This window comes from Theobroma cacao, chromosome 9, assembly GCF_053813885.1.
Source record: "Theobroma cacao isolate CCN51 chromosome 9, ASM5381388v1, whole genome shotgun sequence".
NCBI classification, from domain to species: Eukaryota; Viridiplantae; Streptophyta; class Magnoliopsida; order Malvales; family Malvaceae; genus Theobroma; species Theobroma cacao.
Window position 1 is genome coordinate 40,686,067 of NC_142647.1, and position 6,103 is coordinate 40,692,169.

Here is a 6,103-nt window from a genome sequence, read left to right on the forward strand (position 1 = left end):
ACAAATTGAATAGTTTCTATGTTGCCAACCGAACATTGATCACTAGCATGTCCATCTCCACAAAATTCACACACTACAAAAGGACTTGAATAGGATTAGTTCCAGAAAAATCAAATTTTTAAGTTAGAGTAGCTACTTGTACGGTTAATGACGTGATGGTATCCACTTCGAGAACTCCAACTACTCTTCTATGTGCAAATTGCTTTGATGGCCATTGGTAGTATTTCGAGGCCATCTTTTCTAATAAGTTGTATGTGTCATCAATGGACTTCACCATGAGGGCTCTTCCAACAGCAGCATCAATGGCGGTTCGTACTTGACCACTCAATCCATTGTAAAACGTTTACACTTTGAGCCATTTTGGAAGACCATGATGAGGACAAGACCTAAGTAAGTCCTTATATCTCTCCCAGGCTTTGTTTAATGACTCACCATCAAATTGTGTGAATGAAGTAATATTGTTCCTCATCTTCGTTGTCTTTGTCAAAGGAAAGAATTTAGCAAGGAATTTCGGAGCAAGGTCATCCCATGTTGTAATTGAGCCAATAGGCAACAAGTTCAACCACACCTTCGCCCTATCTTGCAACGAGAAAGGAAACAACTACAAGCGGATTGCATCATCCATGACCCCGTTGTGCTTAAATGTATCACTTATCTCCAGGAAGTTTGAGATATATGCGTTCGGATTGTCATTTGGAAGACCTCCAAATTGAACTGATGTTTGGAACATAGTGATAATAGTTGGCTTGATCTCAAAACTATGTGCTTGAATGGTTGGCCTTCTGATGCTTGATGGAATACCTTGGACCAGCGGGACAGCATAGTCTCTTGACGAGCGATTTTCACCCACTACTCTGTCTTGTACTTATCACTCTCCTTATTGTTCAACCCTTGTATTAAAAGAAACAGAACCTTGTAATTTTTTCTTTATAAGTCTTTGAAATGTTCTTTCAATTACTGGGTCACAAAAGGTAATTTCCATGTTTCTTGTTCTTTTCATACAATGCCCAAGACGTAGTTGGAAAACACATAAAGAAACAAACTTGGACTAAGAAAATTTTGTTTAATTTAATTTTAGCAAACTAATTAGGAGTTGCAAATCCCTGGCAAAGGTGCTAGATTTTACCTAATGCAAGCATTCGTCTCATTGGAGTCGCCAAAACGTAAAGGAGTTTTTGTGATAAGGAGAGAGGAATGTTAGCTTTAAAATTATTATAATTTTGATTATGACAAAATGATAAGATTTGCTTGAACATTATTTGAGTGATCCTTGACATGTTCTTGAAATGATTTAACTCTCATACATTTGTTCTTTCATAGTTACAAGCTTGACTCTTGAAGTTAATGAACTATATCTGTAAGCTGTATGACTTAGGTGTATGAGTGCTTATGATTCCCACTCATTAAAGTCTGATTTAAAAATTAAAGGAAAATCTAGATGTACTCATTAATGGGGAGTTTTAAATATCTTTTTTAATAATGACAAAAAAGGAGAAAAGGAAGACTAAGTTAAATAGAGTTCGATAGATTTTTATGTTTAATTTATGGGTGTGATGCCATGTTATGGTTTTGTTGAATATTATGTGCTAGCTATTATGGATATTCAATATAATCTTACTTAGTTACTGTGGATATTGTATATTTTATTTAGCTATTGTGGATATTATAAATATTTTATTACAAATCTTTTGTAACATCCTATCCAACGAGATGTTAATTAAACTGAGATATTACTTGCCAATTAACGTGAATTGTGGCTATCGTGGATTTGAAAAGTCACGTGAGAGTGGAGAAGTTGACATAGAATTAAAATAATATTTTAATAATAAAATAATAGTATAATACTAAAATGATATAAATTTATTATTTGTGGGTGATTAAGACGGAGTAACATTGAAAGTTGATTTTAAGGAATTAAAATTGGTCGAAGTGGGGGAGAGCACAAAATAATGTTAAGGAAATGGAAAATTGGTGGGGCTCATGTGTCGTTATTAAATAAGGTATAAAAGATATATATATATAAATATTATGAGAGTATTTGGGTGGAATGTAAAACTTGATATTTTTCTTGTATGTGTATAAAGGAAGAATAGTAGAAAAGAATTGAAGAAAAAAGAAAAAAAATATAATAAGTTAGACTTGATTTAAGGTGGCCCACGGTTTTCATAGAGAAAATGGTGATGGATAGGTGATGCCAAATTAGTGGCGGACAAAAGGAATAAAAGGAAAACATGCAGTTAATAATAAATGGCGTGAAGAACCAAGTGCACAAACAAATGAAAGAATAAGCTTGCAGGAAGAATTATTACTTGCAATGATAAGTCACGGATAGGATTAATTGGAATCAACTATTGCCAATGAAAGAAATAGCAATCGGACACATGGAGGTTAAATTGGATTGCATGAGATGAAAAGGTTCAAAAAAAAAAAACAACCAACTGACCAATGCATGTAGGATGAGGTGGCCTAGGGAAAATAGGATGAAGTACACGTAAAAGCACAAAAGTTTGGAGAATCTGCCCAAATAGGAGACAGCTTCAAGCTGTCGGCCACTTTAGCCTTCCATCCACCCGTGAGCTACGCTTTAAGTTTCAAATGCCCTCCATCTTTCACCCATGCTAATAAAGCTATAGAACTCTATTTACATTTTAACAAGGCTCTCCATTCCTTTGACTTTCCCTGCAATCCGAGAGCCAAAGTTCATGAGTGAGCCGTGAGTCTTCAAACAAACCATATAATTTAATTAAGTTTGAAGAAATAAAAGGAGAAACCCGATTGAAGGAAGTTGAAAAAACAAAACTTAAAGCTTCAGCCAAGGAAAGAAAACTCCTGTGTAATTCATCAAAGCCAAAGCGAGGCTGCCAGTCCATTTTTGGAAGTGATTGAGGCCCTACAAATGGAAGGTTGATGCTGGAAACTTAATGTGTAGGTAAGGAAATTTTGATCTAAGCATTAAACAATTGGTTCAAAGAACTTATGCTTTTATGATCTTGTGGTGGCAGATTTGAGGAAATAGCTTGAGGTTGTGTTTAGGTTGACCCTTAAGCAAATTATTTCAGAGAAAGAAGTTGTTGCCCGTGAGATTCCTTGTGAACCTGTGCTGATAGCCCAAGCAAGGTGAAGGTTTATGAGTTTAATGAATGTATGTAATTAAAGAATTGACTAAGAGGCAAATTAATTATGCAGAAATGAGAGGCTCTCGGCTGAATGAAGTTGTTGAAGATGAGTTGGAATAACTGGATTCAAGGTTGAGGGGTAAGAACGGTGAGTGAAAATAAGACTTAAGTTTGAACCTTTTTATTGAAATTATATGCGGAGAAATGATGATGAAATTCATTAATGTTCTTGAAACATTTTATTGTTAGAAAGTTGACATAGAAATGAGATAGCGATTGGAACTTATTAAGTGAGGACTAGTATTTGAAATTGGCAGAATTGTTAAGGTAAGAAAGTAGCTCAAATCAAAATGTAATTGCTATTATGCTTGCTGCCCAAATTGAACAATGTGTAGTGTTGAATCTAGTACTGAGAAATCACATTGGGTATGTTGCCAGTGAATATTTGAGCCGACACTTTGACTGCTAAAAAGGAATTGGGGTGTAAGAGCTGTTTAATTAAGCAGTTGGTGCTAAATATAAGCTGCTGGAAACTTTCTAATTAAAACCCTTCATTTAGCGTGGACAAAATATTAGTGAGAAATCCCAACAATTGAGGTGAGTGGGCAATTCTTCTTTTAAAAGTACTATTGAATGGTGAATATAATATATTAAATATGATAGATATGTCCACTGTTTAGATATTATTCAATTACATTGAATTCCGATGTTTATATTTGGATTGCAATTGGGTTGCTTGTTAGTGACTAGGAATGATTATTAAGCTTGTTTTTTACGTGTTGTATTTGTGGGCATATCAAAGCTATTAAGTTGTTTACAAAATGGGAAACAAGCCCTAGAAATATGATGAGATTTTTTTTATTCTTCAAAAGCATTCAAAATTGTATGTGTTACACTCCCATATAAAGGCCCTAGAGTGGTCGTTGATGAGTTTTTCTAATCTGCCTTGGTGGCAATTTTCATGATGCTTGAGTGAAATATTTTTAACTATGCCATGTTAATTGATTTTCGTGCTTGAACTGGCTATTTTAATATTAACTAATTTTACGATGAACTTGGTTATATATTGCTCATGGTTTTCATGATTTAAACATGTATACATGCCTTCTGAGCTTATCATTGAATTGACTATATGCATTTGAAATTCTATTGGATTATTTTGTTCGATAAACCTTATAGGTATAGGTCTTGTTACCACACCAGATTTGTGTGGTCTTTGTGCACAAAGTAGTGATTATTAATGATTAATATTTGACAATAAAAGGGGACCTAAACCCCCAAGTCATATTAGGTGGCGTAGGGAGTTCCCACAAGTAGGTCAAAAGGGACCTAAAGCCTTGACTCATATTTGGTGGCGTGGGGAGTTCCCACAGGTAGGGAAAAAGGGACCTGGAGCCCCACCTTATATTTGGTGGCGTAGGGAGTTCCCATGAGTAGGTGTTGATGTTATTGATATGAGAGAAAGAGCTTACGGACTATATTAGATCTACTCGAGGATACCCTAATTGATATGTTTTTATTAATTGAGCATGGCATCACTATTATACTTGCTTTGAGAAAACCATGGCTATATTTATTTGTTTACATGACGTACTAGAAATTACTATAGTTGAAATTGTCATGGTTAATCGTTTTATAATGAGCTTGAAATTTACACAATACCTTTATGATTTGATTTTTAGTTTTAAATTCAAGCATCTTATATTGATTTACACACGATTTATTATCTCTATGCACAGTTTATCTCATCATACATATTTATTATTATTACGTTTTTATCAAAAGCTTTACCCTAATGTTTGTTTCCCTTCTTGTCCACTCACTGAGTATGAAAGGCTTACCCCAACTAGTTGATATGGCAAATAAGTAAACTTTGGGAGCAGCCGTGGTGAGCAGACATTAGCTTGCTGTGTAAGTAAATGGCATCTCATAGCCTTACCTTGTGTTACTCCGCTATCTAGATGTCGAGTTATTTACGAGTTTAAAGAAGTAATGTAACACTATATTATGCCAAAGCCCTTGATATTGTTAACTAAATTTGGAGCCATATTATCCAAAACGTGTTCTATAAATACTTGGTATTTTTTATTATGAATTTGATGTATGTTGAAGAATTAAAGTTGTTATTCTGGTGAGTATCATTTTTATTACAATGATTGTCATGTTTAAAGAAATTAATTGGTAAGGCATACTTTGATAAAAGGCCTGCCAAGTTGTACAAGCTTACCCATGTGATTTGTGCATCGGTAACAGCCGTTGGAGTGGGTCACTACATCTTTAAAGAAAACCATATGCATTAACTAAAAGGGAGCCACTTATTATTTATAATGATTTGAAGCATTCATATTGAACATAAACATTGTATTCTTAATTTAGGAGTGTCTTGTCATCATCCAAAATGAAAGAGAGAGAATGTTGACTCCATGTGTTTTTTATGATAACAAAACATTCTCATTCATTGGTGTCTAATTATATCATTTAAGTGTGCAAGAGAAAGCTTAAATTCATTAACATATTAGGTATTTGAAAGCAAGTCAAGATGCTTGTTCAATTGCAAAATGGGTTAATTGGTTAAACAAGCAAAGAAGAAAGAGCTTTAATGAAGACATATTAGTCTTAATCGATTAACACAAATCCTTAATTAATTAAAGCAATTTTAGGAGCTACACTAAGGACAGATAAAAAGGTCTTAACTAGTTAACACAAGGTTTAATCACTTAAGCGAGTGCTGAATGCAAAACATAAGTCTTTTAATCAGTTAAAGGAAAGGAGTTAAGTAGTTAAAGGTCAAAGTTAAAGTGTGAAGAAGTGCCAAAATTCAAATTCAAAATATTGATGACCGTCTAAGGCACCAAACTGAGAGATTTAAAGTTGAAGAATTCTTAATTGGTTGGAGCCCATTTTAATTAGTTAAGGATGAATGGAGATAAGCTTCAACCAACTAAAAGGAGTATTAATTTGTTGAAAGGAGACTAGCCAAAAACAGT

General features: G+C 34.0%; 1 long non-coding RNA gene and 1 other non-coding gene across 2 annotated transcripts; both read left to right on the forward strand.

The window, feature by feature from the left end:
* The first annotated feature begins 365 nt into the window (after positions 1–365).
* On the forward strand, positions 366–472 carry LOC148760967 (small nucleolar RNA R71). Its single transcript, XR_016028669.1, has one exon. It is a non-coding gene; the product is annotated as a small nucleolar RNA R71 (small nucleolar RNA).
* Positions 473–2,643: 2,171 nt separating this feature from the next.
* Positions 2,644–5,189, forward strand: LOC108661099 (uncharacterized). The gene is made up of 4 exons (XR_016028464.1): positions 2,644–2,929; positions 3,003–3,117; positions 3,187–3,264; positions 4,952–5,189. It is a non-coding gene; the product is annotated as an uncharacterized LOC108661099 (long non-coding RNA).
* Positions 5,190–6,103: the final 914 nt, after the last annotated feature.